General features: G+C 44.1%; 1 protein-coding gene and 1 non-coding gene across 4 annotated transcripts in view; both read left to right on the top strand.

Moving 5' to 3' along the window:
- Nucleotides 1-27,390, top strand: part of LOC147007638 (uncharacterized) — an 87,004-nt gene that overhangs the window by 9,784 nt on the left and 49,830 nt on the right. The window contains exons 6-10 of one of the 3 annotated variants that reach the window (XR_015054047.1): nucleotides 1,128-1,262; nucleotides 2,930-3,041; nucleotides 3,265-3,344; nucleotides 7,220-7,354; nucleotides 15,284-20,801. The gene's annotated coding sequence lies outside the window, so the exon portion shown is untranslated. Of the gene's footprint in view, nucleotides 1-1,127; nucleotides 1,263-2,929; nucleotides 3,042-3,264; nucleotides 3,345-7,219; nucleotides 7,355-9,054; nucleotides 12,630-15,283; nucleotides 20,802-27,390 lie in introns of those variants that run through there. The other 2 variants (XR_015054048.1, XR_015054049.1) reach the window with 2 other exon arrangements.
- On the top strand, nucleotides 25,213-25,331 carry LOC147007640 (5S ribosomal RNA). Its single transcript, XR_015054052.1, has one exon. It is a non-coding gene; the product is annotated as a 5S ribosomal RNA (ribosomal RNA).

Here is a 27,390-nt window from a genome sequence, read left to right as displayed (position 1 = left end):
TACGTGATGGAATGATTGCACCTCATCAATCAGCTGTTACCCACCAATGAGGCAGTGCACATCGACAAGATGACACTGATGCCCTTGTCCTGAGAGCAACGTAAGCTGATTTTAGTTCAACTGGAACGTAGTTCCGGGGAGCTTATGGGATGGCACATTATCAGTCTGTCAGTCGGTCCGTCCGTCCATCCATAAACACTTGCAACTTCTTCTCTGAAACGACACATACAATTTTGATGAAACTTGACGACAACCTTCATCACCCGTGTTGTACCAAAGTTTATTCACGAAATGAAAAAATCAGGGTCTGAGAGGTCGACGGTGGGTTTTCCGAGAACCCCTGCCCCTGAAAACAAACAAACAAACAAAAACCAAAAGAGGGATTCGCTTTCTTCTCCGAAACTATACACACAATTTTGATGAAATTGTGAGGACAACCTTCATCACCCATGATTAATCAAAGTTTGTTCACGCGATTAAAAACATCAGGGCCATGACATTGATTCATTGGTTTATTTTGCTGATTCGGTGTCCCGTTGACTTCCTGCTCAGTATCATTGTTCTACCAGGTGAGCATCTAGGGGTATTGCCCTTATTTTTGTGATGTGGAATTGGAAATCCAGGAACATTTTTTCGGTTGAGAAGGAAATGCAAGATTGAGAGAAGTTAATGGACATGGAGTGTACAGGGTTCAGGTCTCATTTTCTCCACGTCCACCCCCCTTCTGTTTTGATGTTTTCATGAGACGGTCAAAATCTCTTTTCCAGGATTAGTTCATCATTCGTCATCTGAAGTTCACAAAGGTAGAACAATACATCATGAAGAACCTGTCATGAATTGTTGTTCTCGTGTATTGGAGGTTGATTTGCTTCGCCCAAACTGAGTGGATAAACTGTAGAATGTCCTCTCACTCTTTTTTTCGTTTTGTTTTTTTGTGGGGGGCGAAGCAAGGGGCGGTGAGGGTGTTGTGGGGGTTGGGGGGTTGTGGGGTGGGAATTCTTTGAACTGGTTGATTGTTTTTAATGTCACACATTGTTTCTCTTATTTTGATGAAAGCGATAAAATGTTGAATTACATCGTGACAGGGCCTACTAAAATGCTAATTGGACTGTTCTTTCCCTTTGCAGGAGGAGAAACCTGATGACTCCACCCAGTGCACATGGATTTGATGTTACCACTCTCATCCTGTGTCGTGGAAAATGGCAAGAACCAAGAAATGCTTTGCCTGCCCATTAGGAAGCCCAGAATCTCACAGACCAAAGGTATGTTTCAACCTATTGAAGCCGCTCCGTGTGTGTCCACGTGTCTGTGCACTATCCCACACACAAACCAGATGATTACATTTTGATCATCGTGATTATTGGAAATGTAAAGCTCGTCATTGATTTGCAATCCTGTACCTTGGTTGCATTTTCTTTGTTGTTAAAACGTTTTGTTTCGGAGAAGAGTTCCATCATTATTTGGAGGGGGATGGGTGGTGGGATGTTAAATGAAGCTTAACTCCAAGGTGTGGGTGGAAAAGGGAGTGGGTTGGGTGGGGAAGAGTGGGGGTGACATGGAGATTGAGGAAGTATGTGTGCAGGATGTGTGTGCACTCTCATTCATTCAATATTTGGTTTTATTTTGATCAAGTATGACGTCGGTCGACTTTAATGGGCAGTACCTTGACCGAACTCTGTCGTGCAGCGAATACCTCGTACGGGAGAAAATCTTTTATCCAGACATCCAAATAATGGAAGACCCATCGTCCGGAAAAAATGATCATGGCCAAATGAAGAAGAAAAAGGTGGATTTTTCCCGACATAACTGAACGAAATCTGTGCGATCAGAGGCTGAGGGTGGCATTTTATCAGTCTCATCCCCTCCAGTCCTCCACCCATTTCTCAACTGTTATGCAAATATTTTGAAAGAAAATTGGATCTCTTGTTGGGTTTTTGGGCAGATTATTGAAAGGCAGGCAGGGTGATTCATCAATGTGTGTGTGTCCTCCCTCGGATGGATGCTAAACTGGGCATTACAGCTGCCGGCATTAGTTGTTGGTGGAAGTTAAAGATCCTACGGTGTCCTTTGTGAAGAGGAGGCACACCATCACCGGCACCCTGAACAAATTACGAATTCCTGCCCAAAGTACTGATGGAAAGGCAATGGCAAACCACCCAGTATAACCTTGCCATTAAACCAATTTAGCAGCACTGCTGCTTTGTAAGAGAGGATGGAACATCAAAATAAAAAAATGGTTCAATGGCGTTATCATCGAACAAAGCTGGACCGGGTTTCGTGGTCATCCCACGACAACATCCCGAGTTGCTCTCCTAAAAGCCAAACACGTTTGCTGAATACCTTGTTTATTCATTGAAAAATTCTCGATCAGACACAGAAAGTACTTTCCTGAAAATCTGAATGAAATTGCAACCTCTCTGTGATTCCTGATATTTTTGTATTGCAGGTAGGTTGGGGTCCTCTGTATTCCACTGCCCCCCTTTTGGTCTTGCACTCTCAGCTCACTCTCGTCCTCCCTCTCAGGTTTCTGAAGGGCACACATGGTCTGCTGGTCACCTCCTGTTAAACTCCTGAAATCCAGGCTCACTGTTCACCTCCATTCATTTGTTCCTCTTTTCTCTCACCTGTGGTATCAGTTTCCACATTCTGTTCAGTCCCATTCTTTCCTCCAGGGATTCAAGACCACTGTTAGTTCATCCACTGACTTAGGTCATCCCCCATCCATACTCATGATCTCTTTTACCCCAAATGACCCCATTGCTAAACACTCCCCTTTCTTCCAGGTGATTGTGGTTTTCCCCTCTCTCCATCATCTCTTTTCGTTTGTTAGTTTTTGGTTTGTTACTTGCAAAAATGGAACATTTTTCAAGTGTGTTGGTTGGTCTTGTATGTTATTCTGTTTGATTGTTTGTACGTCAATCACCTACAGGTCACAATATTAAACCGATCATCATGAAACTTCACCGTCTGGTCGAGTTCGTCGTCAGCAAGAAGCGGATTCTTTTTGAAGTCAAACCAAGGTGGACATAACACCGACGAAGGCAAGGAGTGGATACAGAGAGGACAATCTTGGTGCACTTTCAAGACCAAATTGTTTTTTTTGTATGATAGAGCGAAGGCTTGTCGAAGAGGTAGAATACAGAATCATGATTAAACTGAAAAACAGGAACAGTAGCGAGAGAGAGGGGGGGGGGACACCAACAGCAGGGTTCATTTGTTCATTCCATCTCACACATCTGCTCTCATTTGTCTTTTGATCCACAGCGGACTGTTATAAGAAGGAGACCGCAAGTGTGAAATGCCTGTGGAGGCGGAAGAAACAAGATAATTTTATCTCACACAAGGTATGTTATTACAATTTTTGGATTATTTTAAATCATTAATTTTTATCAGGAGTTGATACATGTGGAAATAGATCGTAATCAGAGAATACTTACCCCACGCAGTCTTGAGAAGGACTTGGTGTGAACCAACTCTTCTGGCATCAAATTAAAAATTAAATCCAAATCAAATGGAAGGCCAAATAAAATAGGTCCTACATTGGATTCATCAGAAGGAACCCGAACAAGCAACAAGCAAAGATGGAGTCATCAGGAGGAACCAGGATTGGATTCATTTTTTAAATTTAAAGTAATTTAAAAAATACTTTCCTTCACTCCAATATGATTGGCAAACCACGTGACCTATGAATTATTCATGAACAACCCATGTATCCCCAAGGCTCAGGGAACACGTGGTTACTCAGGTCAAATCTCAGTTTCTAAGTTCAGTTCTCAGTGACTGATGTCAAATCTCAGTTATTAAGGTCAAATCTCAGGTCAAATTGTTCCTCATTTTTATGTTAAAGAAAAACAACATTTGACACTAAATGTCGAGGCTTTTCTTTGTTGTTTGAGAGTTTTTTTTCTTTTTTTTGTCATTAAATGATGTTGTCGACCACCTCCTCCTCGTCTCGTTATAAACCGTTAACCCCTTCTGGTTGCTGCTCCCCAATCTGTGAAATATATATATATATATATATATATATATATATATATATATATATATATATATATATATATATATATATATTGTTGCGGATTCGCGCCCGCCGGCGTGCGAACGGCCACGTAACTCGAATCGCGGCACGTCGCCCACCGGACGGACAATCCCGTCGTGACCCTCTCGGACTAACGCCGGGAACTAGTCACGGGTGGACCTTTCGGCCTCACCACGATCGTGCCAATCGGCCCCCCGCGTGGGATAGGGTTGCTCGCCAAATTCGACCTACCTAAGTACCCACACGGAGGGTAGACCGGGCGATCGCACCTCGCCGCAGGTCGACTTCGGACACGGGCCACTTTAAGCGACCCGTTCCGTTCTATCGGGATAACCGAGCGGTGTTATCGTCGGCCTCGACGGTTCGATTAATTATCGGGCGTTTTAGCCCACGACCAACCCTTTACGTGAAGTAAGATGGAGATTCAATAGAGGAAAAGACGAAGCGAAACGGGAAAACAGTTCAACATAAAGCACATTTATTTCGCGATGAACGGAAAGCACACATATACAATTACACCAAAAGCAAATGTAAAAGAAGAAGAAGAAACACACAATAATACACCAAAAGCAAATGTAAAAGAAGAAGAAACACACAATAATGCACAAAAAGCAAATGCAACAATGCAGATCTAACCGACTACCGAGCACACGGCAACACTTATTCAGTTTTACTTCACAGACGGCGCCGACAACACATATGCCCAAAGCAAAAGAAAAGGACCACCCTCAAGGATGAGGGGGGTAGGCGGGCCTGGGGCCGAGACCGCGTCGGGCCTTCCCGTCTGGTGATGAGCCGCAAGATGGCGGTGGCGCCCCGACTCCGCGGGCCTCGCGGACAGTGTCTGGTAGGGGGTGGGAACGGGGCCCCCTTCTCGCACTATCTCAGCGCGGGGGGAAACAGGAGGGGGTTGTTGATGCTCGGGGGGGTGGATATCTCCCTGTCTCGGGTCCCGCGACGAGCGTCTCCACCACGACCTCGGTCGCGCCGCCGGCCTCTCCCTCCGCAGCTCCCGACTCCGACACGAGCACCCCCTCGACCGTCTTCGCCGCCGCCACCTCTCCACAGCTCCGTCCAACCGCCCTCTCCGTCTCCTCTCTTGACTCGTCCCAACTCTTCACTGGCTCCGAACTCTTCACTCTCTCCCCTCCGAACTGAACTGTTTGGCGAGCGCGGCCCCTTATATGCCCCGTGGCCTCGCTCCTTCACCTTCGACCCTTTACCTCTGACCCTTCACCTCTAACTGGCTCCCCATTGGACCGAGGAAAAGTGGGCGTGAATGCTTTCTGATCCATGAATTTGCATATAGCGACCACACTCCAACACCCCTGGAGGCGGGGCCAAATCGCCCCACGCTCGCCGATAGGACGGAACAGAAGTGGGCGTGAGTCGTTTTTGATCCGTTTTCTTCGGAAAGGCTGTGCCTCTGCACCCGCTGCTCGGTGCGCGCCCTGCACGAGTCCAGTATCGGTGCCCACAAGCGGCGTGGGAATGACGGTGATGCGATGGTTGCGAGGGCGAGATGTGACGGTAAAGGTCGTGGCTGTTGGCGTTGTTGTTGTTGTGAAGCGGCGTTGCGGCTGGTGGTTGTTGTGTGATGGCTGTTGAGACGTGGTTGGTGGTGGTGGTAATGGCGGCTGGTCCAAAATAAAGATAGTAAAAGAAAAACGGCTATCTAAAAGGGTCGCAGCCCGCATGAATGACATTTATTCCCTCTAAACAACGGGTTTGGGCCTAACTACACGTATACTTACAGAGATATCTCACCTAAGGGACCTGAATGGTGGTTTGCGAATTTCGTCAACCACAACAATATATATCTTCGAGATAAATGATTCAAACATTTCTGAAAAAATTATTGAAGAGCAGAGAAAGGGGCAACATTGAGCTCCTCATACTTAACATATGGTGTATGTACGTGATGGAATGATTGCACGTCATCAATCAGCTGTTACCCACCAATGAGGCAGTGCACATCGACAAGATGGCGCTGATGCCCTCATCCTTTGAGCAACGTAAGCTTATTTTAGTTCAACTGGAATGTAGTTCCGGGGAGCTTATGGGATGGCACATTATCAGTCTGTCAGTCGGTCCGTCCGTCCATCCATAAACACTTGCAACTTCTTCTCTAAAATGACACATACAATTTTGATGATACTTGACAACAACCTTCATCACCCGTGATGTACCAAAGTTCATTCACGAAATGAAAAAATCGGGGTTTGAGAGGTCTATGGTGGGTTTTCTCCGAACCCCCCCCCCTCCCCGCCCCTGAAAAACAAAAACCAAAAGAGGGATTCGCTTTCTTCTCCGAAACTATACACACAATTTTGATGAAATTGTGAGGACAACCTTCATCACCCATGATGAATCAAAGTTTGTTCACGCGATTAAAAACATCAGGGCCATGACATTGATTCATTGGTTTATTTTGCTGGTTCGGTGTCCCGTTGACTTCCTCCTCAGTATCATTGTTCTACCAGGTGAGCATCCAGGAGTATTGCCCCTATTTTTGTGATGTGGAATTGGAAATCCGGGAACATTTTTTCGGTTGAGAAGGAAATGCAAGATTGAGAGAAGTTAATGGACGTGGAGTGTACAGGGATCAGGTCTCATTTATCCACGTCCATCCCCCTTCTGTTTTGATGTTTTCATGAGACGGTCAAAATCCCTTTTCCAGGATTAGTTCATCAGTCGTCATCTGAAGTTCACAAAGACAGAACAATACATCATGAAGAACCTGTCATGAATTGTTGTTCTCGTGTATTGGAGGTTGATTTGCTTCGTCCAAACTGAGTGGATAAAATGTGGAATGTCCTCTCACTCTTTTTTTCTTTTTTTCCGGAGGGGGGTGTTGTGGGGATTGGGGGTTGTGGGGTGGGAATTCTTTTCAACTGGTTGATTGTTTTTAATGTCACACATTGTTTCTCTTATTTTGATGAAAGCGATAAACTGTGGATGACCTCTCATTCTTTTTTCTTTTTTTTGGGGGGGGGGGGGTGACGGCGGTGAGGGGGTTGTACAGCGAAGGGGTTTTTGGGTTGGGGTTCTTTTTTTACTGGTTGATTGTTTTTAATGTCACACATTGTTTCTCTTATTTTGGTTAAAGTGATAAAATGTTGAATTACATCGTGACAGGGCCTACTAAATTGCTAATTGGACTGTTCTTTCCCTTTGCAGGAGGAGAAACCTGATGACTCCACCCAGTGCACATGGATTTGATGTTACCACTCTCATCCTGTGTCGTGGAAAATGGCAAGAACCAAGAAATTCTTTGCCTGCCCATTCGAAAGCCCAGAATCTCACAGACCAAAGGTTTGTTCCAGCCTCTTGAAGTCTCTCTGTGTGTGTTCGCGTGTCTGTGCCCGATCCCACACACAAACCAGATGATTACATTTTGATCATCATCATTATTGGAAATGCAAAGCTCATCATCAATTTGAAATCCTGTACCTTGCTTGCATTTACTATGTTGTTAAAACATTTTGTTTCGGAGTCGATTTCCATCATTATTTGGAGGGGGATGGGTGGTGGAATGTTAAACGAAGCTTAACTCCAAGGTGTGGGTGGAAAAGGGAGTGGGTTGGGTGGGGAGGAGTGGGGGTGACACGGAGATGAAAGAAGTGTGTGTGTGCAGGATGTGTGTGCACTCTCATTCATTCAATATTTGGTTTTATTTTGATCAAGTATGACGTCGGTAGACTTTAATGGGCAGGACCTTGACCGAACTCTGTCGTTCAGCGAATACCTCGTACGGGAGAACATCTTTTATCCAGACATCCAAATAATGGAAGACCCATCGTCCGGAAAAAAAATGATCATGGCCAAATGAAGAAGAAAAAGGTGGATTTTTTCCCGACATAACTGCACGAAATCTGTGCGATCAGAGGCTGAGGGTGTCATTTTATCAGTGTCATCCCCTCCAGTCCTCCACCCCTCAATCCCCACACCCCTCCCCCCACCCATTTCTCAACTGTTATGCAAATATTTTGAGAGAAAATTTGACCTCTTGTTGGGTTTTTGGGCAGATTATTGAAAGGCAGGGAGTGAGATTCATCAATATGTGTGTGTCCTCCCTCGGATGGATGTTAAACGGCATTCCAGCTGCCGGCATTAGTTGTTGGAAGTTAAAGATCCTACGGTGTCCTTTGTGAAGAGGAGGCACGTCATCGCCGGCACTCTGAACAAATTACGAATTCCTGCCCAAACTACTGATGGAACGCCAATGGCAAACCACCCAGTATAACCTTGCCATTAAACCAATTTAGCAGCACTGCTGCTCTGTAAGAGAGGATGGTACATCAAAATCAAAGAATTGTTCAATGGCTTTATCATCGAACAAAGCTGGATCGGGTTTCGTGGTCATCCCAGGACAATGTCCCAAGTTGCTCTCCTAAAAGCCAAACATGTTTGCTGAATACCTTGTTGATTCATTTAAAAATTTCTCGATCAGACACAGAAAGTACTTTCCTGAAAATCTGAATGAAATTGCAACCTCTCTGTGATTCCTGATATTTTTGTATTGCAGGTAGGTTGGGGTCCTCTGTATTCCACTGCCCCCTTTTTGTTATTGCACCCTCGGCTCTCTCTCTCTCGTCCTCCCTCTCAGGTTTCTGCAGGGCGCACATGGTCTGCTGGTCACCTCCTGTTAAACTCCTGAAATCCAGGCTCACTGTTCACCTCCATTCATTTGTTCCTCTTTTCTCTCACCTGTGGTATCAGTTTCCACATTCTGTTCAGTCCCATTCTTTCTTCCAGAGATTTAAGACCACCGTTCATTCATCCACTGACTTAGGTCATCCCCCATCCATACTCATGATCTCTTTTACCCCAAATGACCCCATTCCTAAACACTCCATTTTTTCCAGGTGATTGTGGTTTTCCCCTCTCTCCTTCATCTCTTTTCGTTTGTTAGTTTTTGGTTTGTTACTTGCAAATATGGAACATTTTTCAACTGTGTTGGTTGGTCTTGTACGTTATTCTGTTTGTTTGTTTTTTATGTCAATCACCTTCAGGTCACAATTTTAAACCGGTCATCATGAAACTTCACCATCTGGTCAAGTTCGTCATCAGCAAGAAGCGGATTCTTTTTGAGGTCAAAACGTCAAAAGGTCAACATCGACCAAAGGCCAACCCAACTACTTTGTCAGATTTCTAATATCTTCTGTTTTCTTCAATTGGCTTCAAATTTGAACAGGATTTGCATTTCAGGTCATTGAATTTAACCACCAATTAATTATTTTTGAGATCACAACAGCCAACAGGTCATCAAAGGCCAAATTTCCAAAATCCTAAATTTTCATCCGATTGATTTAAAATGTGAAGAGAATTTATGTTTGTTCATTTAATTGAACTACAACTTATTTTTCAGATCAGATTTGTTTTTTTGGGTTTTGTAAGTGTCGTGCTTTGCATGACATCTTTCTTGTTTGTTCCTTTTGTTTCTTCCCCACTCATTTATTCCACGTTCAGCATGCAATATTTCTGCTTTTGTGCCACCACGACCCCTCCCCCTCCCCCATTTGTGCTTCACCCCTCCCCTTGATATCCCCCACCCTCACTTCGCTGCTGTTGGTGTTTCCGGTTTTTCTACCGGTTTTTCTGAACCACTGGATCAAACCGGGCAAAACAATTCAGAGTGCCAGTCCAATCTAGTTCGGGTTTTCACATCCGTCCTTGCACATGGAGAATGTTCTCAATGGTTGCCTCGAGTTAGGCCTAGGTCACATTTGCCACGGCGGCCGTGGGGTCTCCAAAATCTTGGGCCACTAGCAATTATACGGCGGCCGCAGTATTTCCACGGTCACACAATGTAGCAGTCACATATGTTTTTATTTTTCGTGGAGCTGCACGGCGTATTTATAAATTGTGGAGACCAAAAACGTGGGGTTTCCGGACGGTCTTTGATTTGATGTCGCACGGTGACCTTAGCGCGTTCCTGCGGCGGCCATATAATTTTCAAGGCAGACGCAAGGTGCCCGCAAGGCGACCGCAGGGGACTGCAGGGGGGCCCTAAGGCGAACGTGCGGCCAGACGGACGGTAACGAATGGGTTAATTTTTTTTTTTACCAGGTTTTTTTTTTCGGCTTGTCAAATTGCTCCGGCGAACGTAGAAATGAAAAACGTTATAACTCCGCGTTATAATTCCACGGCGACCTTACGGCCTGTAAAATATAGCCATACGGTGTAGGGCCACCCTGAGGCCACCTCAGAAATTCTGTGGCCGCCGCACCTTTCTGTCAATTCAGAGGGCGTACGGTCGTCGTATCCTCACCCAAGAGCAAATGTGACTTCGGCTTTAGGTCTTATAAATTGTGGAGACTGATAACGTGGGGTTGCCTTACAGTCTTTCATTTGATGTCGCAAGGCAACCGCAGGGGTCCCTAAGGCGAACGTGCGGCCAGACGGACGGTAACGAATGGGTTAATTATTATTATTATTATTATTTTTTAACAAGTTTTTTTTTTTCGGCGTGTCGAATTGCTCCGACGAATGTAGAAATGAAAAAAGTTATAACTCCGCGTTGTAATTCCACGGCGACCACACGGCCTGTAAAATATAGCCATGCGGCGTAGGGCCACCCTGAGGCCACCGCAGAAACTCTGCGGCCGCCGCACGTTTCTGTCAATTCAGAGGGCGTACGGCTGCCGTATCCTCGCCGTAGAGCAAATGTGACTTAGGCCTAAGGAGAAGCGAAGGCATTTATCGGTGTAAAGTAACAGGACTGTAGTTCGATTGAGATCACTGTCGGAGTAAACAGAGGAAAGTTAAGAAAATAACTCTGCCAGCCGAAAGAGAGTATGAGAAGGACATGGCTAAGAATATTAAACATAACAGCAAGGCTTTTTTCAAATATAATAACAAGGCATTCCTGTGTCAAAGTGGCGATCTGTCGAGGATTGTGCCCAATAGCCAAGGAGACTGCTTCGGCAACACCAATGCTCTGCACAGAGTACGGTCCCAATGGATGGATTCTTAAAGTATGTCAGGGGAAAATAACAGGTTTGGACTCGTGTGGTCCCATTGAGGAATAACACTGGGAGAGTGGTGAGTGATGAAAGTGAGATGGCAGGCTTATTAAACAGGAATTTTGCTTCAACTTTTACACAAGAACTTTTACACATAACAAGTGTGTATCTACCCTCAGGAGAGCCAGAAAACAACATCTTTCGAAGCTCGAGTCTGAACTCTCAAACCTCTCTCCCTCCTCCAAATCCTGGTGGCATCTAATCAAATCTGTTTCTGGTGTATGTTCCCCCTCATCCCCTCCCTTACCTCAAATGGCCGCACAGCTGACACGGCACGTGAAAAGGCTGAATGCCTAAACTCGGTGTTTGCATCGAAATCTTGTGTCCGAAACCCATCTCTTTCTGTACCCATCTTACAGAGTCGCACACAACTGTCTCTGGACTCTGTGTCCTTTTCTTTTGACAAAGTGGAGAGCTTGCTGTCAAACCTCGACTCAGATTCTGCAACCGGTCCAGACGGTATCAGCCCACATGTCCTAAAAACCTGCTCCTCTGCTCTTGCTTACCCTCTCTCTCTTCTGTTCACCCTCTCTTTTGCTCAGGGTCATCTGCCATCTATTTGGAAATTGGCAAACATTATTGCCCTGCACAAAAAAGATGCAAAAACAGATCCCTGCAACTACAGACCAATCAGCCTCTCCCAATCATCAGCAAGGTTATGGAATCCATCATCGCTTCAGACATTAAATCCTTCCTCTTCTCCAATGGCTTTATTTCCGATCATCAACTTGGTTTCAGACCATGTCACTCTACCCTGGATACGCTGCTTCCACTCTCCCAACAATGGATGGTGGTCCTCAATGCCGGACATTAAATCAGAGCCATATCCCCAGACATATTGCGTGCTTTTTACACGGTCTGGCACCCTGCCCTGCTCACCAAACTCTCTTCCTGTGGTATCCACAGCCATCTCCACTCATGCCTCACAGACCTCCTCTCCTGTCGCAGCCAACGTGTGACCCGAAATGGAGTTCTTTCATCCCCTCTTCCTGTCCAGGTTGGAGTTCCTCAAAGCATCGTTCTGGGCCCTGTTCTTTTTCTGGTTTTCATCAATGATCTCTCCGACTCTCTGGAAAATCCTCTTTATCTCTGCTGATGACTCCACCCTCTGTCTTACCATCTGTCACCCCTCAGACAGGCAAGCAGCAGCTTCTCCGCTCTCTGCAGATCTGGTATGGGTAAAATTGCAAACTGGTCCAACACGTGGAACTTGTCTTTCAATCCGGTCAAATCTTATATTCTTACGACGTCTCTCCGAAAGGACTGTTTGGAACCCCCCCCCCCCCATTCTACTTTCTCCACAATCTTCTGGAAGAAGTCCTTTCTTTCAAGCTTCTGGGTCTCACTATCTGCCATGATCTTTCCTGGGAGATCCACATTTCCAACGTGACCTCCAAAGCCATTCGCCGACTGGGAATCCTCCATCGTGCAAAGTCCTTCCTCGACCCACCGAAGCTCCTGACCGCATACAAAGCTTTCATCCACAGCCTGATGGAGTACTGCTCTCCCATCTGGGCTAGTGCTCCTGCCTCTCACCTTTCTCGGCTTCACGCAGTGGAAACCAAGGCATTTATATGTATATGTATATATATATATATATATATATATATATATATATATATATATATATATATGTATGTATGTATGTATATATATATATATATATATATATATATATATATATATATATATATATATATATATATATATATATATATATATATATATATATATATATATATATATATATATATATATATATATATATATATATGTGTTTATTGTTATGGCTGTGGAAATTCGCAAACCACCATTCAGGTCCAGAAGGTGAGATAACTCTAAGTGCATGTGTAGTTAGCCCCAAACCCGTTGTTTAGAGGGAATTTATGTGATTTATTCGGGCTGCGACGCTTTGAGATAGCCGTTTTTCTGTTCTATCTTTATTTTGAACCAACCACGTCTCAACCGCCATAACCATCAACCCACCACCGATAAACCCTCCACCACCCTCACCTCTCTCTCTTTCTACGGCCATTCCCACACCACCTGTGAACACTGAGCATCGGGCTGTCTTGGGCTCGTTCAAGATACGCACCGAGCCGCGAGTGCAAATAGCGGCCTTTCCGAGGGAGAATTCGGATCAAGAACGCTACACGCCCACTTCTGATCCGTCCAATCAACAAGCGCGGAGCGGCTTGGCCCCACCTCCAGGCGCGTCTGTGTGAAATCCATATCTGCAAATTTTAGGATCAGGGGAGGTTCACGCACACTTTTCCTCCGTCCAATTGGCGAGCGTGGCTCCGCCCCCGAGGTCATTCTGATCCGGAAATTTGCATATTGCTTCTCCTGCCGGCCTATAAAACGGCGAGCACCAGGCGAATCGTGGCAGAGTCAGTTTTGGAGGAAGAGTCAGTTTTGGTGGCAGAGTCAGTTTTTGTTTGGAGAGCAGAGTATGGCAGCAGCAGAGTGTGGCAGCGGCAGAGTGTGGAGTCGGGTGGCGAAGGCATCGAGTTGGGTTCTGCAGTCGGCTGAGGAGAGTTGTGGGAAGAGGCCAAGGAGCTCGGGTCCGAGGCGAGAGGGACGGCGGTCGGCGACGAGGTCGCGGTGGGAGATCGCTCGTCGCGGGACCCAAGCCAGCCAGCCATTCTCCCTCCCCCAGGGCATCAACAATTCCCCCTTTTCCCCCGCGCTGAGATAGTGCAACAAAGGGGGCCCCGTGCCCACCCCACTCCAAACGTCGTGCCAACGAAACCCGCGTAGGAGCACGGAGTCGGGGCACAGCCACGCGGCCACATCTGCGGCTCGTCCGCCAACGCGTCATGAGGACGCGGGTAGAACCCACCCGGTCTCGCGGACCTGGCCGCTCCTTCAGGTCCCGCACACATATTGGCCTACAGGCCCGTCTGCCCCCATGTCTATGAGGGTGGCTTCTTTCCTTTGCTTTTGAGTAAATGTGTATTGGCGCCGTCTGTAAAGTAGAACTGTATAAGTGTTGCCGTGTGTGCGCGTAGTCGGTAGTAACTCTGCGTCATTGTTTCTTTTGTTTTACTGCTTTAGGTGCATTTTGACTGTTTGGCTGTATATGTGTCGCATAATAAATGTGCATTGTGTGAACTGTTTTCCCGTTTCGCTTCGTCTTTTCTTTATTGACCCTCCATCCTGCTTCATGTAAAGGGTTCGTCGTGGGCTTATTAAGCCCGATAATTAATCGGAACTGTCGAGGCCGACGATAACACCGCTCGGTTATCACTGTAGCACGGAACGGACCGCTAAGCGGTTCGTGTCCGGAGTCGGCCTGTGGCGTGGTGCGATCGCCCGGTCGACCATTCGCGCAATTACTTAGGTAGATCGAATTTGGCGAGCGACCCTATTCTGCGCCGGTGGGCAATTGGCACGATCGTGGTGAGGTTAAACCCCCACCCGTGACGAGCTCCCGGCATTGGTTCGAGAGGGTCACGACAGAATTGTCCGTTCCGGTGGGCGAGGCGGCCGCCATTTGAGTCGAGCGGCCGATTGCACGCCGGTGGGCGCGAATTCGCAACAATATATATGCATATATATGTGTGTGTATATATTGTTGCGAATTCGCGCCCGCCGGCGTGCGAGCGGCCACGTAACTCGAATCGCGGCACGTCCTAACTGTTTGCTCCCTATCTTGTTTGCTCCCTAACTATTAAATCGATCTGCAGCGCATCTAATCGATTTAAAAACATTTAAACAATGGAAGGTGAGCTATCTCGGGAACATGCACTTATCGACATAGCTGACGAAGGGAACCTGTATGTTGTGTGCGATTGAATTCCAAATTCGTAACAGTATATGTATGCAAAATTAGTTAAGATACCAACAGTCTATTTGTTGTAATAAATTACAGTTGTTGATCATGAGTAATCCCATTTCCGAAGAGTTATTTGATTGGATATCTTTAAATACAACTTCGCAGATAATTAATAAATAAATTAATTACTATTTGCTGATTATACATTTTTTTTTTTTCGAAAATAGACAACATCGCAGCTATATAAACTATATATTAATTCCCTTATAATAATTTTGTGCATAAGATTCACAATTTTCTTTATCTTTCAGAGAGTGTATGACATCGCAGTTATATTAATCATAATACTCGTGCATAAATCACAGTCATGCCAATACAATCATTATGTGCATTTGGTTAACAAGTTTGCTTTACCTTTCTTGCTTCTGTTTATTTCAGATGTACTTACATATGCTGTACCAGACCACTAATCATAAAAATTGAGGTATCTCTCTGAAATCAAAATGGACAAACCTCATTCCAAGCATCCTCGTGTAACTTCAGAGACAAACTATGCAATATGTCTGAAGTGTAAAGTTCCAGGTGGACAACTGGTTGCCAATCCGACCTCATATGACAAGTTCCTGGACAGTGTTCATGAGCGTGCAGGTTATGGTGATCCTGGTTATCTACCATTGAGCAGCAGACTCCGGGATGTTGGTGCATCAGATCTTCAATCGTATGGGGTGTCTTGGCACAGGAATTGCCTTCAAGAGACTGTTTATAAGCTCAAAATTGATCGTGCGAAGATGCGATTTCAGAAAAGTACAACCACCAAAGATTCTGCTATCATCTCCAGTAGTCCGTCCATCATCTTCCCAAGCATCAACATGTGATGATAACTCACCGTGTTCAGATGCCACAACAGGGATGAAGCCATTCACCCGATCATCATCAGTCTCACATAACAAGATGGAACGACAAAACAATTGCATGAAGTGTGTTCATTTGACGTTGGAAAAAAAAATCTACGACGCTGTCCAAATCAGTGATGATGATGAATGGAAGGTTCGATTACAAGCCATATCACCAAATGACGCTCGGGCCATAGATGTAAAATATCATCTCCCCTGCTACATGAAACATGTACAGCGTCAACCACAGCAACAAACGTTGAATCCTCACCAAGTGGATCAGAACCAAAGGACTATTCTTGCCGACATCTAGTTCTTCAATGTATTGAAAAATGTACTTCACTCTGGCAACATTGTTTCAATGAATGATGTCACCAACACCGACATTGGCATCCGCAGAATGCATGGAGTGGAAGGAGGAAAATTGATTCAGAATAAACATGTTAAAGATCTGATCAAGACACACCTTGAAAATGTTGAATTCTCACATCCCAGTGCGAGACAATCTGAAATGTTATGCTCCAAGACTACAAAAGATTATAACATCAGAAAGGAAATTGACTCCCAAAGTATGGAACAGAACATGAAAAGCATTTTTTAATGTGCGAATACTCTTCGAAAGGACATTCTTCGTGGCAGAGAAACGCCATGGGTCTTTGACGGATCACTTAACAGTGGTAGTAGAGATGATAACGTCCCAGCATCCTTGAAGCACTGCTCCGATGGGTGTTCGAAGGGCCATACATGTCCTTGGCTGATGAAAGTGCAAACCACATTGATAGAGCAACCATCAACATTGCACAGAACATAATGTATGAAGTGAAAACTAAAAGGCAAGTGACACATATACCCAAGAATGTGAATGCAGATAGATTCAGGTACAGCAAATGTTACAATGCACATGCACTTGCAGTTGGATTAAAAGTCCATGCATAGAGTAGTAGCAAACATCTATTCACCTACCTTCATGCATTGGGACTGAGCATTGATTGCAGTCATATACTGCGCAAAGAAACACAATTGGCTCAAGCAGTTATCTCTCGAATGTGCGAAACAGGTGACATCTATATTCCACCAGGCCTTCAGCATGGTAGACCACTGTTTTATGCAGCCGATAACATCGACTTTTCAGAAGATACCCACGATGGAAAGAATACACTCCATGCTACTGTTATGGTAGCCTTTCAGCAAGAAGAGGAGGGTTTGCTAAACACTTCAACATTAACTATCTCAACCAAAGCTTCGTCCAGATCTCTCAAAGGCTACAAAGGTATCACACTGCAGGAGAGTGGTATTCATGGAACTCCTAAGCCCACAAGTAGTCCAAAGTACCCAGATTACAAGACAGAGATATTTACCCAACTTCAAGAGTTCAATCAGTGAAGATCGAGCATGGCTTGTAGTCCGTTATGTTCAAACATCTGTGACTGCAAACATAGCACCAATGGATGTTGAGGTGGGTACAGAAGATATACCCACTGACAGACCTGATGATGTATCCACTGGAACCGACGACCCACCATGCATGCTACAATAGACCGACAAACAGACACTAGTGTTGTCCCAACATGGGCTCCCTACAACTCTGTAATCACAGATGATAAGAGAGCTATTACTCACAGATGATAAGGGACCTATTACAACAATACAAACTCTTCCACTGATACCAGCACCGGCCCATGAATGGTCCACCCTCCTCACCGTCTTGAAACAAGCACAACACATAAGTTCGGAGATTGTTGGATCAAACAAAAAGACAATCACCACGATGGAAATGGATCTGTACATGAGGACAGTCAAACTGCAGTCGCTTCAGCCAAAATTGACAAATAACTGCATTCTTAGAGTTGGAGAATTCCACACTGTGCTAGGTGCCCTGCGTGCAAAATCTAATCGCTTTGAATTTGGTACTTGCTCCAAAAAAAATGGGAACCTGTCCTCTTGTTGGGTTTGAGTGTTGTACTTATCGCTCAGACAAATTAAAATACATTGAAGAAGAAGAAGGAGCTAACTTTCATAATTATTGTACAGATGATGGGGGTATTTTTCTTGACGAGAAGGAATTTTTTTTGAAGGATGGTGAAAATAATTGTCGATTGCAAATTGGAACCCTGATAAATACTGCTGACCTTTCGACATGGAAATAGCAAATGAGATGAATGTTTTTGAGTGTACATAAAACTGAGATTTATGTATCTTTTGGCATGTCCTTTAGATGCGAAAAACAAGGAAAGGGATAAAATTTTGATGTAACATAAAATGCAAGTTAAATGCTTCTACAAGAACCTTTGTCAGTCTTATTGAAATACATGAGCCCGTGACGTTTATTGATTGGTGTTTAATCGATGCTTAACCTTGATTATGTTTGTTTCGGAGTGTTGAGAGCAGTTGAATTATGCAGTGTACGATTTCGTCTTATTAAACTTTGAAAGAACTTCCACTGAAAGATTGGACGATGGGGAGAACACAGATTTGGGTGGTTGGGCTTGTCATACCCAGTAAAAGTAAACTTCCATAAATCTTCCATATCCATAAATGTATGGGCTTCCAGTTCCCATAAATCTTGTCGAGCAGTACGAACAGCTGTTTGTAAGACCTCAGGTTGCCGGGCTGAGTAATTGGAGGTAAATTCCCACTTTTCATCAATTTATTTTTGTCTCATAATGCCGGTGATAGCGAGCCTCCTAAATGGACTTCACGTTCGGAATATATTCCACATTCACAATTTATCCAAAATCCCTATGGCTTTAAAATAAAACTTCAACACTTGCTTCAGCATCTATCCAAGGCAGGGAACACACATTTATCCTTCCAGTTTAGTGTTGGCCCATTCAGGGAGATTCGTGACCTTGTTTTTTTTTTTTTCAGCACCAAGCAAGTGGCCCCAAGCCAAAGTGGTCTCATCATGAGCCAGTAACCAAACCACAAACAGCCAGGCTGCTTTAACTCTCTGCCTGAAGTTTCACATTCAAGTGATTCATTCAATTAGTTGTTGCAATATCATTTATAACAAGACATTCATGTATGACATCTTACAGTAATCTTCAGTTCCTTATCGAGCTCACAATCGCTTCTAATTCAGATTTTCACACACACACACACACACACACACACACACACACACACACACACACACACACACACACACACACACACACACACACACACACACACACACACACACACACACACACACACACACACACACACACACCACCTCTCAATCTAGTCTTAAAACACTCTCAACGAGATCCGCCCTGCACTCTAAAGAGATCGCAGCACAATGCTTGGGCTCTGTCTTTCAATACGAGCTTAAATATACCCAGTTATTTGTGTCCACGCCGAAGATGCAACAGCGTGTGAGGAGTGTGTCATCGTTTTTCCTCTGGAATCGTCATGTGCACTTCGCCTCATCCAGAGTCTTCACAGTATACGGTGACGACCAATCCTTATCTCCATTTTCCATACTCATTCATTCCCATAAGTTTCACAGGTCACAATACACAATTTAGAGCACATCTTATTCCAGTGAAATCTACTGGACTCGCACACGCTCCATTTCAACACTCACTTAGTACCACATGCAGATCAATGCCAATCAGTGAGGATACAAATATACAAGAGTTCCAGGTTGGAACACTCAACTTATGTCCTCAACACAAAACTCAACATTTCCAATCACATAGTATTCACAAATTTGTCCAAAGAAAGAGGTAACTCCTTAATAAATAAATAAAACTATAGGATTTCCGAATCCGTAACACCTCCACACAATACAATGCAACAGTTTCACAGCAAGCAAACTTCCAGTGAGTACAATGAACAAACAGAAATCCAAAGAGGTAACTCAACAGACATTCATAACACTTATTCGTTCTCCGCTTTGGGGACTTGAATCTTTTTAGCGAACATGGGCATTAACCCTCTCTTTGCGGAGGTGGGATTCCAACCCCCCTCCTTTTGGCCAGATGGGATGGCCTTTCTCCTCTGCCTCTGCTGTGCCGTGTACAGCACAGTGAGCTGAGTACCGAACTCGCTCAAGGTACGGCGAAGACTCTAGCTCCCCGTTAAGAGGTCCCTGGTCTCTGTTCAGCCCCGAAGGCTTAAGTGGTCTCTAACCGCAGGATCCCCTCAGTCCTATCACTAAAGGTTCTCCTTTGTATACCTCTCCGATCAATGAAGTACCACATTACCAGTTTGGCTGAGAGATGCAGCATCCAATCTGAAGTAAGAGCAAACATCTTACATCGCCACTTGCTTCGTGTTCTGCCAGATGATGCTGTTCCCAGTCCTGCCGGGTTTCAGGTCCCGCCGGAGTCGCCAAAATTGTGGTGGAAAATAACTCGATTTCCACAAGTTGGATAAGCATACCAAAGGAGAATCTTTAACTTCGTATATATGGAGGAAGAACATTGAATGTTGGACTGAAACATTCGAATGGACTTCACTGAAACATTCGAATGGACTTAACTGAAACATTCGAATGGACTTCACTGAAACATTCGAATGGACTTCACTGAAACAGAAGCCCAAAGCAATTCTTCTTATACACAACTTGACATTCCAAAGAATGGGAGGGGAGACATTTGGCAACTCAACTGCAGGGTTCGCTGATAAGCATTAAGCAAAATAACTCAAATTGCAATACGTGTCCACTGGATGAAAGAGAGAATGACACAATCATGGCAAAAGTTAGTGTTGTCAACCAGGTCACCCTGTTTCATAGTAAGACATAACTTTTTATCAATAGTCAAAAGACTCTTGGGTAAAGGGAAACATAACTGACAGCCAATTCGACTATAGTACAAAAATCAAATTTTGTAAAGTATCGGCAACAATTATAATTGAGAGAGCATGAATACAATTATTTTTCTTCCACATTTGCTTTCATGTATTTCAGGAACAAGAGGAAAAGAGTAGGAATGAAGATAGAGATATAATCAGACCTCACGATAAGATCCCACACAATGCACTTCGTCCCATTTTGACCCATTAGACATGAGGGAAAAAGGTCTAACTGCACATATATTAATGAAATAACTGTCTGGGGATCACTGTATGATGGAAGCCATTGCCTTGGAGGCATGCGGTTTCCAGAACCAAACAGTAATTTATAAAATGTGATTTAATTTGCATGTTTTGGTGCAAGCACTAGAGTTTTTATTACCTCACCATCACCAGTCACTGTTCTCCCCAGATACTCAAACCTATTTCTCTGCTTGCTCTCCTTCCCCTCTAACCTGATATTCATTTCTTTTCTTTGCTGCTTTGGTCTTCTCCATAACTCATATTCAGCCCATTTTCACCAAATGCCTCCACCCACTCTCCACCACAACAGCCACATCGTCTGCCAACAGCATCCTCCCCAACCTACCTCTCAAGCTCACCAGCTCGATCACCATGATAAACATGAGTGGGCCGAGAGCTTCCCTTCCTCAAACCGATGTTCACGCTGAACTCCTCAGATAGCCGAAGACCAATCAAACCTCTTCCCTTCATTCCCTTGTACATCACTTCCTCCAAGCTGACTTGTGTTTCCCGCACGACCATCCATCTATGTCGTAGGCCTTCTCCAGGTCCACAAATCCCAATGTGACCTCTCAGTGCATGTACAACTGTCTCAGTCAGGGCCTGTGGAAAGTAAAACGGTCTTTTTTAATAACAGGTGCGCGTGTGAACGCTATGACAATTAAATTTGTGTTGACAACAGTTAGGAGCGTGGTGCCTGGGACCAAAGATAAACACACACTCCACTAGCATAGTCAGGAATTTATATTGGGGGAGGGGGAGGGGGATGAGGGGAAGGGGATATGGGGAAGGGGGGGGGTCATATGAAAGAACTGGAAGCTTCCCCAGCAGGCTCAGCAGCAGAAGCTCGGAAGCTGTTCAAAATAAAATGTAGAAAATCCGAACTTTACTGGAAGCTATTTCAAAAGATTTGAAACCGAAAGATTAAATATTGTTGACTGTGGAAACTGAATTATTAAAATGAAGTTTATAATCATGTAAAATGCGAAATGAACTTAGTTTAGTGCTTTTCGAGAAATAATTTAATAAACATACATGCTGATAGAGCTAAGTATTATAGAGCATACAAAAAGCCAGGAAGAAAATGCACACATGATCTTTACTTTAGTCGTAAACAACCTTTGTTAAATCTTATCTGTTTGGTAAACCATTGACCTGTCATCATGTAGTCAGCAGGGCAAAACAATGACTCTCTCTCTCCTACCCTGCCCACACCCCCTCTCCTTGAAGCTGAAAAACAAACAAAAACCTTTGTATGTGGCTTATTTGAAGTCAACAAATCATGGGAACAACTGTATATAAACACTCAACATGCGATGTAACCTGAAGTCTTCAGCTTGCAACGAAGTAGCTGGCTGAGGTATTCCTTCTGTGCACGGAAGTGTCTTCTGTCTTACTGAATAAATGGCTTGTACATGAACTTACCTTTCTCTGACTTGAGGTAATAGGTAACTGCTCCGACAGTTTGGTGACGAAGGATGGGATTTGATAACCTCCATCCAAGGAGAAAGCCTCTGCCTGGTTGTAAGTGAATGCTGATGAGGCCAAAGGTGAGAAATCCCTGCTGGAAACACGTGTTTCTCCCCGGCAGACGAGCTCTCCGAGGAAGGTTGCACAGTTGAGAACCAGAAATTAAGAAGGTAAGGATATATACAGAGCTGTTTGTTGGGTAAAATATAAGACATTTATTTATTTTGACGGGGGGGGGGGGATTTATTTATTTATTTATTTATTTTTAAGGAGTCCTTTAAGAAAAGGGTAACATCTTGGTATGTTTTGATAAAAGCGTCGATGTTTTGATCACGTTGCGTAGACGAGATTTCCAAGTTGTGTAAAACAGCAGGAGGCGCTACATACAGAAGGATTATCACCAGTCTGGCAGGGCGGGAGGTGTCGGATTGGATCAAGGATCAAGATGTAGGACTGGATCGGGAAGCGCTGACGAGTGTTTATGGGGAACAAACTTCAAAAGGGAGTGGAGGAGGATGCGCTCCAAGCGGGTCAAATGCCGACTATATGAATGAGCCATTTGGGTCGAGAACTTCAAAAGATGTGAAGTTGTGGACAGGGAACAGAAAAAGCAAAGATTTCATCGAGATAGAATTGAAAATCTAAGAAGAGAGCCTTGAGAGGAGCAGATGAAAAGTGTGAGCATTAATGGGAATTTTAAAGACGTACAAGCTGCCCTTAAAGAAGTACATAAAATATTACCGGCGATAGCTCCGCGCTCGCCGCAAAGGGCGTGGGGAGGAAATATTCAAATGACAGCACCGGTAGTAGACGAGAGTGAGACGAAAAGTACGAAAACTAATGCGACCTTTAAGGCCGCCGCGAACGCGTACAAGTCAGTGATCATGGAATTGCCAAAAAAATAATCGAAGATAACCAACCAGCCGAGATGGAACTCGAAAAAGCATGCCCGATGGTTGAACAGAGAATGTAAAACCCACTGACGAATCAGCATCAGAATTATTTCATTCATCATGCATGGAACCAGAGCGATTTACGAGCCATGCAAATGAACGATGATGATGATAATCAAGAAGGATTCGTGGAACAAATATTGTATTATATAAATTTAAACAAAGCTAACCACGAGGATGTGATCCGATTGATGACAACATTTTTTTCCGGTCAAAATATGGTGGATTCTCTTGTTTAAAGAGAATCTATAGTTTAAGTTTGAGAAAAGGAAAATGCAAGCAACAGCAGCATTGTATTATGATCTGAGTTTTTTCAGTCAATTGTGGCAGGAATTTGTGATTGATCGGTGTGCCAATAATGGCTTGCTTGCCTGGTGAGAGACGCCTCGGAATGTTTGGTGCCTTGCGTGTGGAGCGCCAAGACAGAGGTTTTACAGCTGAAGGATAAAGAAACTTATTTAAGTCGAAGCCAATGTATTCGTATCAAATTTCGAGAGAAATGATGATCTCGCATGCTAATTCGTACAAAAGGAGAAAAGATTTAAAATAAATGGTAAAATCTATGGAGATGTAGTGGAAGGCACCGCATGTTGGAGCATGCAGGTGCAGGTTGCTCATTGTGTGGATGACTGCAGGCGGGTACACGGATGTTTGAGAGTGTGTGTGTGTGGGCGGATGCTGACAGATGAGGATGCCAGGCAAAATCCATAACAACTGGTGACAACACTGGAGTTTATACCTCTGCAAGAATTACACAAGGTGGTTTGCCATTGCATTTCTGATGGTCGTAAGGAAAGAAGTAATTCCAGCTGAATGTATAACTCCATGAACCACGGGCCAAGGTAACTGATCACCATGGTTACCTTGACATGTTTGAATGAGTTAATATGAATGAGTAATGATTTAAATCGTTAAGAATGGTGAAAAGGCATTTTCTCTGTGTAACGGATGTGGCTATGGACATAATACATATGCAACTCAGCCGGGCACAACGGCTGCATGGATGTTCGAGGATCGCCTGGTATTGGGGAGCACTTTTGAAGAGCAGAATTCGCATTTGAATGGTGATGCTGAGACTGTTATGTAGTTTATGAAGTTGCTCATCATTGCCCAGCAAATATGCATACATAATATATAAATGGACATCATTGCTCATGCTGTTATATTCGCAAACAGACGATGCATTAATGTACATTCCGCCTCTCGGATGGACGTTTATTGGATGCCCAGTGTGATAGCATTGGTTTAAGAATATTATTGAGTTTGTTTCAAAGGAACTTTTACCGTGGTATCTCAAATTGCACTCTTTGAACTTGTGCGAGTTCCTTCGGGCTTGTGGAGGTGATTGTTCAAGTCACGTCTATTGATCAACATTCAACGTTTATCATAACGGGCCCGTGTGAGAGATGGCTGAGCAGAATTGAGCAGAATGATAAACAATTTCCCGATATGGAACATTTGGTATTGGGACATCACGATGGAAATATGGTAGAATAGAATGAATCCCTGCACTGTCTAGCATTCTATGATGTTTGAATGAGGGAATGTGAATGATGCAAATGAAGTACAGAATGTGCTCGGTATGGAATTCAAAATCGCAACGACTGATATTTGGATTGGATTGGATTGGAGGTAGAATTTTTTATAAGTGTTGTATCTTCCACATATTGTTCCATTGAACGCGTCAATGGGATTGAAAGAAAAACTGACGTTGTGTTGGAGTTCCAGAAGGAGTGAGTGCTGTTTTGCAGAGAAACTCCTGATTTGTTCGTGTTTGACAGAATTCCTCTCCAATAGATTTACGTCTGAACAACCGCAGTGTTGGAAGGAACGAAACGATTGTTCACTGGTCAATCATCTTGTGATGTTGCCGCTTCTTCTTCTTCAGGTTTTATTTCATGTGAATATGTATTTTTCATTACGACGGCATCTGTGAAGGATCTGAAAAGCCAAAATGATTTCCCTCTTTGTGTTTACTTTGCTATTTTTCAACCTCATGAAGCTTGAATGACGAGTTGTTGTTGCCTACGATCATACCACCCTGAATACGCCCGATCTCGTCCGATCTCGGAAGCTAAGCAGGTTCGGGCCCGGTTAGTACCTGGATGGGAGACCGCCTGGGAACACCGGGTGTTGTAGGCTTTTTGTCCTGCAGTGGGAGTCACCCTTCGTTTTCCCTCATCCAAGAATGACAATTAATCGTTTTATTTTAATCGCAACAAAACACTCTCTTCATTCCCCTTCACGTTTATATAACTGGGTAAAGACGTGAGTTTGTCATTCTCCTGAATCTGGTTTAATTGTGAAAACACAAACTTTCCTCCTGTGTTTGGTGATTTTTTTTCAAGGAAAGTTTCCTCCCAAGGACTTCAAAACACATTGAAATAATATCTTTCATCATCGTCGTTAGAATCCCCAACAACCGTGTTTTTGAATTAATGGAGCAGAAAACGCAGAGAAACGTTTCCACACCCTCATCTTGCTGATATTTCCACACCCTCACTCGCACACACCGCGATGACAACCAGGAAACAAGTTCTTATTCTCACCGTGGAAAGAACTTGGAATTGCAATTAAAACGAAAGAGCACGGACAAACAACCAGAGGTTGGCAATCCAATCATAGCACAGCCTTGATGGACCTTATATGCCTGGTGTTGGCTTTATGGTTGGAGTGATGGGCTTGGGATCTGAGGGTGCTAAGTTCAAATCCTACTCTGCTGTTGAATTAATACCAGGTGGGGTTGACTCTGTCTGTCATCCTTCTGAGGTCGGCAAAAGGAGTGGAAGCTTGCTGAGATCCTGTGTTGGAGTGGCGACCCGTCCAGCATTGTGTCCAATTGCCAAGGAGTCTACTTCGGCAGCACCAACGCTCTGCACAGAGTATGGTCCCATTGGATGGATGGATGGATGGATCGGCCTAATGGTCTCCGCTTGATTTAAATTCCATGTAAGGCCTTAGTTATTTTATAACTTGGTTTACAAATCCGCCGACGTTATATTTGCCAAAATGAAATATAAATATGAAACAAATTTTTAGCCTTTTATATTTATAAATTTCCCGCCGAAGGTGCAAAAGTTTCAAAACCCGAAATGTAAATGTCGGCATTTATTTTCAAAATATAATTTTGCACTCGCACCTAAATGCTGAGTCCCCTTTAACCAAGCTGTGCAGTCGTCTTCGGTCATGGCGTCTGAGCAGCGGCCAGCGTCGTTCAGATTGACTGTGGTTTCTGGGCCAAAGTGATTGTTGAGAAGTATGTCGGCGGTATAAATTCGAGTGACTTTATTGGTGATTTAATCAGGCAACATCTTGACGACGAATATTCTGGCCGAACTATTGCATCAATTCAGTGCAGCAGCAGGGATGAGTCGCAGGCTACTTTCGATTGTGCCGATTTTGGTTCCGTCGAAAGTTGTACACCGCTGTTCGTATTGAAAGATTTTGGTGCCATGTACCTTAAAGTTTCCCTGCGAGATGTTGATATTCAGCCTTCAACGGACCAGAAATCAGCCTTTGATATGCTGATGGGGATGGGGGAGGCGGTACGATCAGACGCCTGCTGAAAAGTAAGAGCTGGATTGACCGTTTTGAGCGTGTTGACTCCGAGTGGACACTTTTTTTAATCATATCCTGCACTATGCACTGATGTGCACGCACACATCTACGAGTTTGATAGTCATGTTCTCAGCATTGTTTCCATTTGTTTGATGATCCCACAGGTTTCTATGGAAACACATGCCAGACTATATTGTAAAAACAAGTTTTAATCCTTATTTATTGTTTTTCACATCAGATGATGCAGTGAACATGGGCATCCTGCATTTGAATGGTCTTCCATCTTCAATGTTTTCTTAGATCCTTCTGGTCCGGGATTTATATTCCCCCCCCTCCCCCACCTACCCTTGTCTTTTCCATGGAACAACCGAAAAAAAATCATAAAAATATATGATTTCTAAAAATTGAAATTATATTTATATTTATATTTTGACCAACCGACCCTACATTTTCGCTGAAGAACTGTGTAAACCAAGTTATAAAATAACGAAGGCCGAAGGGAGATCGTGTTCATTTTATGATGCCAAAAGCACGTTGCTCACATGACTTGCACTGCTGGGGACATCCAGTGAAATGTTTCGAGTGAAACGCATAGTGGGTTCACACATGGAACATCGCATAAGCTCTGCTGGCTCATTATCCA

This window comes from Eptatretus burgeri, unplaced genomic scaffold (genome assembly GCF_056783735.1).
Source record: "Eptatretus burgeri isolate ZD-2024b unplaced genomic scaffold, Ebu_testis_v1 Ebu_testis_scaffold_64, whole genome shotgun sequence".
Taxonomy (NCBI): Eukaryota; Metazoa; Chordata; class Myxini; order Myxiniformes; family Myxinidae; genus Eptatretus; species Eptatretus burgeri.
This window is presented reverse-complemented; position numbering and strand designations above follow the sequence as displayed.